General features: G+C 41.3%; 1 protein-coding gene across 8 annotated transcripts in view; it reads left to right on the plus strand.

The window, feature by feature from the left end:
• Positions 1–524: 524 nt before the first annotated feature.
• The window catches only part of LOC127048273 (spondin-2-like), a 103,465-nt gene continuing 89,661 nt past the window's right edge, over positions 525–14,328 (plus strand). For 7 of the 8 annotated variants that reach the window (XM_050947926.1, XM_050947923.1, XM_050947932.1 and 4 more), the window contains exon 1: positions 526–767. The gene's annotated coding sequence lies outside the window, so the exon portion shown is untranslated. Of the gene's footprint in view, positions 768–14,328 lie in introns of all 8 variants that reach the window. The other variant, XR_007773582.1, reaches the window with a different exon arrangement.

A 14,328-nucleotide genomic window follows, 5' to 3' on the forward strand; every position in this document is an offset into this window, starting at 1 on the left:
CCTTCTCTGAGGCTCTGTCCCCTCCCACCATCTGTCACTCACTTTCCCCCCACTCACTCACTTTCACCTGTGACTCTGGGGGGGCCAGGGGTCTCTGCACACTGCCCCTGTCTGCAGGCATTGTCCCTGCAGTTCCCATTAGCCACAGTTCCTGGCCAATGGGAGCTGTGGAGTTGGCACTCAAGGCAGGGCAGTGCGCAGAGACCCCTGGCCCCCCCAGGGTGTGGCAGCCCCTTTCGGTAGTGGTGCAGGGCCAATGCAGGCAGGGAGCCTGCCTTAGACCTGCTGTGCCGCTGGACTTTAGCAGCCTAAAATCTCCCTGTTTGGCTTCAGTAACCTCTGGGACATAAAGCCCGATTCGGGGAGACTACCAGCGAAACAAGGAGGGTTGGCAATCCTACTTAAGACACACCTCTCTTTGATGGTGGCCTCTATTGGCTAGCTTAGGTGACTGCTCACCTAGTGTTCTGGCTTTTGTGTATCCCATTCTCAGATGCATCTCTCTCTATGTGTTGTATAGGGAGCCTATGTGCCAGACCCAGGGTTTGTGGATTCCCATGATTTTCAGGGCACCTAAAAGTTAGGTGTAGCAAAACCGAATCCCCTTGTGGATCTGGATCTACCTCTTCTCAGTTAGTTGTCTTTTTACAGGATCCTTTTCTCCAGCATGTCTTTTTGGGGCTGCCCCTTTAAAATGGGCAGAACCAAGAAGCTGCAGCCATTTTGTTACTGACTGCTGCTTGCTGCATCTCCCTGCCCTCCATCTGGTAAGTATTAACTTCTGTTATATTATTTCCCTTTATTACAGAAAAGGTGGTATGTTTTTACGATGTTATGTATGCTTATGATCATAGCCACATGCATGCAGTAGCATCCTGACTAAATTTGTGTCACTCTTTTATTAAGTGCTAAATTGTTGGTAAGGCAAAGGAACATATTTTAAGGAGCAAAAAGGCAAGAAGTGAAATGACTCCGGGCAGAAGATGATGAATTTTTCAGAAATCTGTCATTGTTATCATTACAGTAGAATCCCACCCAAGACTGAGGTCTGATTGCATAGGTCTGATTGCATATGTGCCTAGAACAATCACATAGTAAGAAATGTTGTCTGCCCTGAAGAAACTTACAATCTAAATAGACAGGTGGGTGGAAGGAAAACAGTGATTTGCCTGAGGTCCCACAGCAGTTCTGTGGCAGAGCCAGAAATAGAAGCCAGCTTTTCTGAATTTCCAATGCTCTAGCCACTGAACCATATTTTCTCAGTTCAGTCCCTGGGGTTGATCGAAAGCACCACTAAGCTACATAGGTATTGCTGGAGAAGGCACTAAGTACAAATAATAGGATCCAGGAGTAGATTGATTGCTGTGTGTGTTTGCTTTTTTGACCTGTTCTACAAAGTACCTCTATTGCATTCCTATGCCATGTTGCAGCAGTTAAGGCAATAGACCTGTTCATAAATGTTTGTGCAATCAAGTTACGCATTTAACTTAACTTAGCTGTGTGAACCTTGTTCTAGAAAACACATGCACATAAGATTTCTATTCTGGCAGTTGGCTGTATTTATTCAAAATGAGCAGTGGCCCACAGGCTTCTGGTAAGTTGCCAGCGCTGCTCCTGAATGGGTATATCTTGGGTATTTTCAGTCTAACAGGATGTAAGAAGAGGTTTATTTGCAAAACTGATTTCAGCTGAGGAACACTGCTATGAAAACTGTACTTTTCTCAGTGGCCCACAACTTTAAAATATACTGCAAATATTGAATAACTTACTTCAAAGGAGATTCATACTTCTTCTAAAATGAAGACAAATAAAACATTGACCCAATTCACATACACAGTGCCTTTGGATTTGTTTTTTCTTTAATAATTAAAAACATGGCTTGCACTAATATATTTTACAAAAGCATTCTGGGGATTCATGAATGTAAAAAAAACAAAAAAAAACTAGACTTGAATAATTCATACTCCAGTAGTTCTGGACCAAGATATTACTTCATTGTTTCCAAGTATGCAGATTTTACTCAGACTTTAAGAGAATAATAAAAACGAGGCTGTTTTATCACACTTGGATTAATCAATTATGTGCCTGAAGCACCGTTGGTAATAAATGATCCATTTTAGCTTAAAACGTTTGTAAATCTATGTTTATTGTAAGAGAATAATAAAAATCTTCAAAATAAAGATTTTTGAGCCATAAAAACAGTAATATATTTATGAGATTTTAAGGCAATAATGTTTCCAAATAAACAGGAGATAGGGTTCCTTCTCTTAATTACTGCTGTTCATCAGATTTTCACTCCCTATTAAGATACTCTTTGTGAAATATTTTTACATTACACTTCATGATGTAATTTGAATATATTAGAATTAATTTGCCAATAAACTACAGGGGAAGTATCGAATCTATCCCCAAATGTTTCTGAGCTCTCTGCTTAGATTGGGTCACATTCCCAAGGGTTTCACATGTAAAGTTTGCAAAGATAAAAATGACTCTTATTAAGGGCCTTCCTCTGCAAAGCTTTACTCAGGTGAGTATTTTTTATATTAGGGTGAAATCAACACCATCTGCACACAGCCCCAGTGCTCATGATCTATGCATATGGAGTACAGTGCAGCTAGCAAAGTCCAACCCAGAATTAGAGTATAGGGCTGCTGCACAGCCCCCTAGAGTAGCTACTCCAGCCTAGGAGCTGGAAGAGTGGCTGTAGTACTTCTGCACCAGTTGCATAGGGTCAGGAGTTTACTGGAGCATTGCCAAAGTGATTCTGTGGATCTTCTGGCCTGACCCCCAGCCTACTTCAACTGTGGGGCCAGAGACCCTTTCTGTGAATCATAGCGCATGGAGGCATCTCCTGTGTGACTGGCAGGGGCGGCTCCAGGCACCAGCATGCCAAGCACATGCCTGGGGTGGCAAGCAACGGGGGGCTTTCTGCCGGTCGCCACGAGGGCGGCAGGCAGATTGCCTTCGGCAGCATGCCTGTGGAGGGTCTGCTGGTCCTGTGGCTTTGGCGGACCTCCCACAAGCGGGCCACCGAATCCGTGGGACCGGGGACCTCCCATAGGCAAGCCGCTGAAGACATTCTGCCTGCCGTGCTTGGGGTGGCAAAATACCTAGAGCCGCCCCTGGTGGTTGGTATTCAGGACCAGCCCATAACATTTTGGTACCTGAGGCGGGGAGCTGAAATGACGCCCCCGTACCCTCTCACTTGGGCCAAAACTTCGAAAGGTCTCAATTCTGCCTTCTTCCTGTTCTTCTCCTCTCATGGTACTGCTCTGCTACCTACACCAATAAAGGAGAACTAAAATTTTTGAACATGGCATTTTAAGTTGTTAAGTAACACTTATATTTGCTGTTCAGCCGTTTGAAAGTTAACTTTTCTTGTCTGCATAGTGTAAACTGGCATTTGTATCTGTTTGAATAATCAAAGTAGTGCTTTCCGTGCCTTCTTGGTTGCAAAGCTTTGAACTGCTTCCTGCTGAAGGTCCACAGTGCGGGCCAGCTTATGCTCTATTGAGATTGTTGCAAGTCCGACCAGCCTCACCTATGTCATTGTGGAACATAGATGTGTTTTTATTAACTTCATCTTGGAGAAGCTACGTTTTCCGCTGGCAACTGTTACAGGAAGTGCTAGAAGTATGCACAGAGCATTTGGAAAGAGGGTGGTCATCTTATTTGTGCACATATATTCCAGAACAGCCTTTGGAGTTGATCTGCTGAAATCTATCTTGAAAAGGCTTTCAATTCATAACCTAAATCACTTGCATCAATATCGCGGATGTTATAGTGTGTCAGCACTGTCTCTACTGCCCTGCATTGCTGGTGTAGGTCTTCTTTATATATAGTGAGGAGTTTTGGAATATCATACAACATCCCAAATATACTGTTTTCCTTGAGCTGCATGAAATGTTCTTCAACTGACTGTATTTCACAATCTAGCACCTGGTTAAAGAATTCAACTTTGAATTGTTGTTTAAGATCTCTTATGGGATTATCCTGTGCCTCGTAATCAAAATGTCATCTTTTTCGGTGACTTGTATTTTTGAATGGGTGGGAAAATAGCTTCAGTCTGAAGTTCCTCTGCCAACTTCTGTGCACTCTTCAGAAACATTTTGAAATCCTTCATCTGACCGGTAGGACTGTAGGTATGACTTTACTTTGTCCAGTTGTTCCATTGCACCAGATATATCAAGGTCAACACCTTGGAGTCTCTTGCTTACAACATTTCAAACAGTATGTCATGCCACAACACTAAGCCACACAGAAATTTGAAGTTATGTATGTTTCTGGTGATTCCATTTCCTTCTACCACTGTTCTCCCATGAACAGTTCCTGTCATAGCATTATCCTCCATAATGGCAACTATGGCATCATCTATCTTCCCAATTTGGTGCTTGATAGACTTTATTGCCTCCACTCGACTTTCTCATCGTGTGGCACTCAGTGGTTTCAGTGTCAGAGAGGATGTTCCCAGATATTGCTTCAAAATTTGCCATTGATGAGTTGATGCAGAGAAAAATACATAGATGCTTTGAATTACATTAAAAAAATTCAGCACACTCAGTAGAAGATGCATCACTGACCACCTTGTTCAATGAATAAGAACTGCATGGGACAAAAAAACCTCGAGGGTTTAACTCTCAGATCCATGTCTGCACTCCTCTGTTCTTTCTTCTCATGTTGGCACAATTATCATAGCCCTGAATTCTCATGTCAGCTATCGCAATTCCCATATCTTCCTGCTTTTTAAGAAGCACATTTGTCATACCAGCTCCTGTAGTCATCAATGTCAATATGTTCTAGAAAATGCTCTCTGACAGCCACCATTACAGGGACATTTTCACTAGGTTCTGTTACAATATACACCATTAAAGTCTTTTGTTCCATATGGCTGATGTCAGGCTTGCAGTCCAGAATAACAGAGTAATATCTTGCTGACTTCAGAACTGCCGCAATCTTCTGTTTGACTTTTGTTGCCAGTAACTGTATGATCTCATTTTGAATTTTTTTTTCCCCAAGGTAGAGGTGTGTGTACATTTCTTGGTTGGTGACTCTTCTTAGATGTTCCTGGAGTACAGCATCAAACTCAGCCGTCAGCTCCACAATTTTAAGCAAGTTTCCATTGTTTGGCATATATAGCTGATCTGAAGTGCCATGCAGTGTTAAGTTTTTGGTAGCAAGCATTCTCACAATGACAATGGGCCTTTTCAGAACATTTTGCCAGTAAAGAGACTTTGATGCTGATCATCTATGGTGGCCTTTAACCTTAGTCTCATCTCAAGTGCTTTCCACCTATGGAATGCTCTCTGGTGATTTGCTGCCTTCTCATGGCATGCCAGATTTCTAGCCAGATTTTTCCAGTCCTTTGTTCTTGTAGAACCCAGTGTGGCTGGAACATTAGAGTGGAAGAGTTTGCAACAAAAACAGTATGCAGCATTCTGGGTTTTTGAGTACATAAGCCATGGCCTCTCCACTCTGTTTCCTGCTACTGGGGTCTTCTGCCAGAAGCTCTGCTAGAAGAAGACCCTGGTATGAATCCGGCCCAAGGTCTAGAACATTTCAGATGATGGTGTATGTGAGATAGTGGTCCTATCATTTAATGCTCTTCAACATGAAAGATCGAGGTTTGATTCTTTTGTTCCTCAGGGCAGGAAAAACCATGGAGCTATTTGGAGGCAACACATTATGCTCCAGGGAAAAGGAAGTACTTTCAGTCACTCTCTAGTTAATTGTTTCATCTCCTATAGGACCAGCACTACAGAGCTTTGAAAGGAATCTCATCTAACCTTCCTTGGCTAAAGTAGGATTAGTGCAGTAAAAGGTGTAAAATCAGGGACATTTTTTGGTTACAGGAGAGAGGGGTTTTTTTCTGAGATCATGGAACTGTTCCAACTTTAAAAATTAAACATTCTTTCTTCTTGAAAATTTGCAAAAATATTTGGCACCAATGTAAAACCAGTGTCCCAGGTATCAGTCCTTTAAAGTAGAGGCCTAAAATAGAAAGATTGATGCAATCTTAAACTATAATATTGCAAACATCACCATTATGATTTTCAGTTCTGATTACAGGTTACAAAACCACTATCATATACCTCAGGGGTCGGCAACCTCTGGAACGCGGCTCGCCAGGGTAAGTTTGTTTGTTTAACGGCTGCGTCTGCAAGTTCGGCCAATCATGGCTCCCTCGGGCCGCGGTTTGCCACTCCAGGCCAATGGGGGCAGTGGGAAGTGGCGGCCAGCACATCCCTTGGCCCGTGCCACTTCCTGCAGCCCCCATTGGCCTGGAGCAGTGAACTGCAGCCAGTAGGAGCCGCGATCAGCCAAACTTGTGGACGTAGCAGGTAAACAGACTGGCCTGGCCCTCCAGGGTGCATACCCTGGTGAGCTGTGTGCCAGAGGTTGCTGACCCTTGTGTTAAAGTATGAATGGATGAAATCCTGACCCCACTGAATGGCAAAACTCTCATTGATTTCCATGTGGTCAGAATTTCATTTAAGGCACCCAGACAACCTTAACTCTGCCCTGTAGTGACACTGGGCAATCATTATACAATTATGATTAAGAAATTTTAGTGTTTGTTGTCCCTGATTAGATAACTTATTTTTAAAGACACATTAGCATTTTCTCTCTCTCATACATTTTCCCCCTCAAGTGTCACTACAGGGCAGACTTGAATGTTAGGGATCTAAACCTTATTAAAACTTTTATCTCTTATATAATATCGGATCCTCACAGTTCTAAAATTTTATTTCTATTTTATAGATATGAATAGAGGGACAGAGAAAGTAAGTCACTGAGGGTCTAAAGTCAGACACCTAAATAAGGGTTCTTTATTTTTAGAGATTCTGAGTATCCATAACTCCAGCAGAGTTTATCAAAGAGACGATCAGTTGCTTCAGTGGGAGGTGTTGGTGCTTGGCACCTCTGAAAAATGCAGGGCCCTTATTTAATCCCCAAAATATGGATTTAGGGCCCTAGCATTAGAATCCTGAGATTTAATATTTTAGCCTAAATGACTTTCCCAAGGGCCATACTGCCTTTGGAAAAGAACCCAGGCATTCTGCTTGTGAATCATCTGTTTTAGCCCTTAAATACTAGCGCCATAACATGAAAAGTTAGGTTAACTATGCTGCTTTGGAGCCCAAAGGTCATTTGGTTGGAAATTTTGCTCCCAAGCAAAGACCACGAAATAAAAAGTACTCACAGGCCCGCAGATTGACTTTATTGGTTCTCACTTGTTTGTTTGGCTTGAATTCTGTAAGCTTCTTCACAGCAGTGATGTGATTCTAAACACACTAAACTGCAGTCAGGAAGGATGAGGGCAGCATGTGTAGCTTTGAGGGAGCTAGCTCGCTAAAAATAGTAGTGTAGCTGTGACAGCATGGGCAGCGGCATAGGTTACGCTCAAGTATGCAGGTCGTACTTGGACAACTAGTCCAAACCACCACCCATGCTGTGTATGCCCACGAGTGCTGCAAATGCACCTCTCAATTGCAGTGTAGACGTACCCTTAGTGTAACTGAGAATCGGACTCTATGGAATCTAGCAATATCTACAATACTTCCTTGCTGTTTTTTTTTCAGTCAAAATCTTGCTAAACCAGTAGCTTGTCTTCATCCAACTGTAATTCTCTGGATTGATGTTACGCTCTGAACTCATCCTTCCCCTGCACAGATCAGTTTTATACAGGCTTCAGCATGCCAAAAATAATTCTTTAATTTTCTATAAATCATGATCATCCATCTGATTTTCTCCAGGTTACTTACTATTTGGCATGTCTTTTCAGATTCTACAGTTGTACAATGGTTCTCTACTCAGATACAAGGGGATGGATGCAATGTGACAGATACTATACAGCAAAGTACTTAGATGTTGGAAAGCTCCCTGGAAATCTCAGGATGAGAAAACTTTTGAGAATAATAGGACAACTGACTCCAGAATGATTTTAGTTATAAAAACTGACAATCTCATAATGAACTTTTTTCATACCGTAAGATGCTTTTGTTAAGGGGTCAATGCTGTTGATTCTAAGTGACCTTTAGTAACAACTATATATTTCAGGGCACACCTATTTATTCTTTTTTTAAATTGTTTTAAAAAACTGAGAAGTCCATACAAACAATCTTGAAAATCACTTTCCCAGCAAAACTCAGCTGCATTTATTTCCTAGCATTTTAAAAAGAAAGGACGACTTGTCCTAAGTGTTTACTGAAGGCGTGAATGCCAGAATTGGAGGATGTTATTAAAATACGCTTTCTCTGGACTTGTCTCTTAGGGAAAGAAGAGAATTCTCCTTGATCAAAAATACCCCAGTAATAAACTTTGAAGACTGAGTTAATTTGCTCTGTGCTGGCACCAATATGAGTTTAAATTATGCGCTTCTCCCCTTATTCCTAGCCAGTGTCCCTCTGTAATTGTGCACTTCAGTCCATTTGTAAATATCATAACTAAATTTGGAAGTATCATTTAGTAACTCTATTTAAAGGTTAGGAAAAAATAAAAACATTACTTAGAGTCATACATAACGTTTTTGTTTAGTTGATTGTACGTGCTCTGAATGCCTTATCTTTCAGTCACTACCCACTTCAGCTCTCAGTTTGAGATATTTGGGATATTACTGATATGTGCTATTGAAAAATTGGCCAAACATTAGTTCCTTTACAAAATAAAGTCTGTGTATGTGTATATATCTATATTATATTCACATAATAATGAATGTATTTAGAGAGGGGAAAAGACACATTGGATCATTTTATCTATGCTCCTGCTTGATCAAATTTAGGACTGCACAGAGGATATTATTAGGGATTCCACTTGATCATATTAGCTGACTTTACCAAGGACACCATAGAGTTAAATGATGCTTCTAAAAAGAAACATGGTCAGTGCATGAGTCTATTATTATTCTTTGTTTTCTGAAGAGGATAATTTTTTGTATTTTGACTTTTCATGGGCTGTTCACAAGTTTTAACCTCTGATTTAGGTATCTGATGTTGGGTTAAATTGAAGAGAGATACTGATTTTTTTTTAATGTTACTATTACTCATGGTGAGTCCATGATGCAACACCTTCCCAACTAGTTTCATCCATACCTTTTCCTTTCTTCAACTTTTGCTACAGATAAGGGGTAATTAAGTAGTTTTAAAGCTCCAAGCAGCTGTTTTTAAAAATACTCTATCTGGTTTTGATTTTTTTCTCCATATTTGTCCATAGCCATGTTTTTTATTTATGTGAAATCATAACCAGTTTTAAATGCATGCACTATGTTGTCAAATAGTGAATAAACATAATCTTCAATGCATACACTTCAAAAGCAGCGTGGAGCAGATCCTCAGCTTGTGTAAATTGCCAGTTTGTGAGTTTGTTTGTAAGTATCAGACTCAAAACAGAGTCTTCAATTATAAGAATAAATCCTTTAGCTCACTAACTATAAATCAATAAAGTATTACAGAAGACCCACTTACCTTTTTGCCAATGTCCTGCCTAGCAAGGACACAAGGAGAAGCACATAAAAGATTAATATCGTAAGGGTACCAGGCAGAGCAAAGATACATCATAAAACATTATAGTACACTTAACAACAGCTAGATTTGAAAAAGCTGTCAGTTATGTAAAAAGCAGAAGCTCGAAATCTGGAAGCCTGAAATAGGGCTAAACGACATATCACTCAACTCCAGAAAATATTCCTTCAACAGACTAAATTCCCATCCAGTGCCCAGGAACAAATCCCCGTACATAAACAAATCCTCCAGCACAACAGGAAATAAGGAACAAAAATAGCAATACATCATTTCACAAGAAGTGCAGATTCCAAGCCAGCAATGGCCCCCGAAGCAGCAGTCATTTTAAACAGAGAATCAAAAGTTTTAAAAAAGAAAGAATATTAGGATCATTGTTTCTGAACAGAGTTGCAAGAAAAATGCCAGCAAAACATACAGGACACACGAATCAACATTTCTAAAGGATGTGTCCTGAATCAGAAAGCATACTATAGTCCAAAAAGGGGAGAAGTTTCATAGAAACGTTCAGTCTGGTACAGATTTCAGTTCATTAGGTAATTGGCTCCATAGCATCATCAAGTACAACTTTCTTTAAGATCTAAAAATCTTTTAGCCTCCTTGTCATTTGTGGTGCATGGATGTGTGTTGTATTTATGGCTTGATCCATCTCTTATTAAAATCAGTGGAAAGACTTCCACAGCCTTCATTTTGGCTGGAGAAATTACAGCATTACTTGCACCGTGGTCCTTGAAGTCCAGATTTAATTTTTTAAGACACTTCACTGCCTTGACAAGAGAAGGAATAGCATCTTCTAAGAAAGACCATTACTATCTTCTTGACAATGTTCCTTGCAGGTTACAAAGTATGGTCTGGTACTTAGATGAAGGGACTTGGAATCAGGACTACCAGGCGTCTATTTGCCTCTGCAAATCAAGCTGCTGAACTTCTAAGTGCATGCAATTGGGATGTAAATAATTGCACCAGAAATTTTGCCCCCACATTTCATTACAGGCAGAGAATTGTGCTGGCAATATTCGAGGCTAGATTGAGAGCTAGCTTAAAAATAGGGACCAAATGGTCTACAATTTGATGCTAAGAACTAATTCTAATTAGGCTTATGATGATGATTTCAGTTGCTGGCAGTAAGTAACTTGTCTAATTATCTTAGTAAATGATGTGTAGTACAATCCTCTAATCAACAATAGCTAAAACAACTGCATCTACTGAAAGAAGATGTATGTTGGCTTATTTAGTTAGGGTCTGTTCCAACTCCTATTGAAACCAACTCTCCATTAATTTCAATGGGAATTGGGTCAGGCCCCAAACTCCACAGTATATAGTAGATGGTATCTCAGCGTTTAGAATCTGGTGTTAGGCTCCTATGCGGTAATTTAAATAATTAATGCATTAAACTGGTTTATCTTTAACTGTGGGATTGTGTTATGACATCTGCATAACAGATAATACCCTTAGTTTCTAAGAGTGATAGTATAACTAAGTGAATGGTTTGTCATGGTAAAGGATACAAAAATCAGTTGAGGAAGACCAAGGACAGGGTAGGCCCACTGCTCAGTGAGGAAGGGGAAACAGTAACAGGAGACTTGGAAATGGCAGAGATGCTTAATGACTTCTTTGTTTCGGTCTTCACTGAGAAGTCTGAAGGAATGTCTAATACAGTGAATGCTTACGGGAAGAGGGTAGGTTTAGAAGATAAAATAAAAAAAGAGCAAGTAAAAAACCACTTAGAAAAGTTAGATGCCTGCAAGTCACCAGGGCCTGATGAAATGCATCCTAGAATACTCAAGGAGTTAATAGAGGAGGTATCTGAGCCTCTAGCTATTATCTTTGGGAAATCATGGGAGACAGGGGAGATTCTAGAAGACTGGAAGGGGGCAAATATAGTGCCCATCTATAAAAAGAGAAATGAAAACACCCCAGGAAACTACAGACCAGTTAGTTTAACTTCTGTGCCAGGGAAGATAACGGAGCAGGTAATTAAAGAAATCATCTGCAAACACTTGGAAGGTGGTAAGGTGATAGGGAATAGCCAGCATGGATTTGTAAAGAACAAATCGTGTCAGACTAATCTGATAGCATTCTTTGATAGGATAACGAGCCTTGTGGATAAGGGAGAAGCGGTGGATGTGATATACCTAGACTTTAGTAAGGCATTTGATACGGACTCGCATGATATTCTTATAGATAAACTAGGAAAGTACAACTTAGATGGGCTACTGTAAGGTGAGTGCATAACTGGCTGGATAACCGAACTCAGAGAGTAGTTATTAATGGCTCCCAATCCTGCTGGAAAGGTATAACAAGTGGGGTTCCACAGGGGTCTGTTTTGGGACCGGCTCTGTTCAATATCTTCATCAACGATTTAGATGTTGGCATAGAAAGTACGCTTATTAAGTTTGCAGACGATACCAAACTGGGAGGGATTGCAACTGCTTTGGAAGACAGGGTCAAAATTCAAAATGATCTGGACAAATTGGAGAAATGGTCTGAGGTAAACAGGATGAAGTTCAATAAAGATAAATGCAAAGTGCTCCACTTAGGAAGGAACAATCAGTTTCACACATACAGAATGGGAGGAGACTGTTTAGGAAGGAGTATGGCAGAAAGAGATCTAGAGGTCATAGTAGACCACAAGCTTAATATGAGTCAACAGTGTGATACTGTTGCAAAAAAAGCAAACGTGATTCTGGGATGCATTAACAGGTGTGTTGTAAACAAGACATGAGAAGTCATTCTTCCGCTTTACTCTGCGCTGGTTAGGCCTCAACTGGAGTATTGTGTCCAGTTCTGGGCACCACATTTCAAGAAAGATGTGGAGAAATTGGAGAGGGTCCAGAGAAGAGCAACAAGAATGATTAAAGGTCTTGAGAACATGACCTATGAAGGAAGGCTGAAGGAATTGGGTTTGTTTAGTTTGGAAAAGAGAAGACTGAGAGGGGACATGATAGCAGTTTTCAGGTATCTAAAAGGGTGTCATCAGGAGGAGGGAGAAAACTTGTTCACCTTAGCCTCCAATGATAGAACAAGAAGCAATGGGCTTAAACTGCAGCAAGGGAGATTTAGGTTGGACATTAGGAAAAAGTTCCTAACTGTCAGGGTAGTTAAACACTGGAATAGATTGCCTAGGGAGGTTGTGGAATCTCCATCTCTGGAGATATTTAAGAGTAAGTTAGATAAATGTCTATTAGGGATGGTCTAGATAGTATTTGGTCCTGCCATGAGGGCAGGGGACTGGACTCGATGACCTCTCGAGGTCCCTTCCAGTCCTAGAGTCTATGAGTCTATGTAACACAACATTAGCCTTAACAAATGAATAGAGATTTGGAGTAAAATTTTTACAACCATCTAGGCTCTTGTGTGCTTTTGGGAGTGCTTAAATCCCATTTTCAAAACAGACTTAGGCACTTAAGAGCCCAAGTCACATCGTAACACAATGGGACTGAAGCTTCTAAATGCCTGTCTCTTTTGAAAGTGGGACCTTTGAAAACTGAACCTTGAATCTGAGAATAGGACAATTGTATAACTGCATTGTCAGACTGATTGCAGATCAAGACTAGATTTGCAACCACTATGGCACTGACAGAGACCAGAGGCGGCTCTAGGCACCAGCAAAGCAAGCAGCTGCTTGGGGCAGCCCATTTGCAGGGGCGGCAGCTGGCAGGGATCCAGCCTGGGAGCTGAGAACCAACAGGGTGCCCTGGGAGCTGTAGTTCCTTGGTTAGCTCCCTGCCTATAGAGCCAGGCTCGGAGCAGGGAAAGAACTACATTTCCCAGCAATCCCTTGGCCATGAACAACAGGAAACGGGGAGGGAGTATGGTAGCTGAAACTTCATGCTGCAGCTTGAGCTCACTGCTAGAGTGGGATGGCACTGGGAATGCGGAACAAGTATCCCAAGGAGTAGAAGGCTTTGGCCCAAATATCCCCTTCAGAAGACATTCCCAGACTGGATTAGAGATACTGGTCTGACCTCAACTTGCAGCCCCCAAAGAAGGAATTGGGGGACTAAATGGATAGTGCCCCTCTCTATCTGAAGTCTAGCAAGGGAGGTACGTGGATCCCACTAGAATTTAAAATTAAAAGTAAGGGAAGGGAGGCTCTACTGGAGCTGGGAAGCTTTAGATACAGTACCAGGCACTTAGGATTTCCACTTCTGAGCCATGGAAGCAGAAATTGACTTTTCCTTTCCAAATTTAGCTAATATTCAGAAAGGGAATCTAGAACCTGCCTTCCAGATTTGAACACCTCAAAATTCAGGAGTGCTCAAGCTCAATTTGGGCAGGTGTTACTTCATTTCTCCCAAATCAAATATACTGATCCACTGTAATTTGCTGTAGAAAAAGTAGGATAAAATTGAGCAAGAAATGCTTCCCAGTGGTTTTTAGAACTGGAACTGCTATTTTCAACAGCCATTGCTTTTCTTTGTTTGTTTCCTTTTGTTTTGTTTAAAAGGAAGACAGTGATATTGCATTTGCAAATTCCCCATAGAAACAAAGAGTGGAACAAAAGAATAATAAAGGCACCTGGACTTTTCCTCATTTATGGAGGACAGTCTTATAAGAGGCATCTAAATATCCTCCAATCACACAAGCTGAAAATGGTTCCACTTTACTACAGTTCTGTAACCATATGGGAACCAATCCTGTCTGTGTTCTGTGCATATCCAAAATTCCTGCTGAATGACCCTCCCTGGGAGCAAGTTCCCAGTGACCCAGGGCTGGGGCAGAAGGAGGATGCAGTTGTGGGGGGAAGAGCTCAGGGCTGGGGCAGCAGGGGCTGTGTCGGGGGGGGGGCACTGGTGGGGGGGAAGGGAGG

This window comes from Gopherus flavomarginatus, chromosome 3, assembly GCF_025201925.1.
Source record: "Gopherus flavomarginatus isolate rGopFla2 chromosome 3, rGopFla2.mat.asm, whole genome shotgun sequence".
Lineage (NCBI taxonomy): Eukaryota > Metazoa > Chordata > Testudines > Testudinidae > Gopherus > Gopherus flavomarginatus.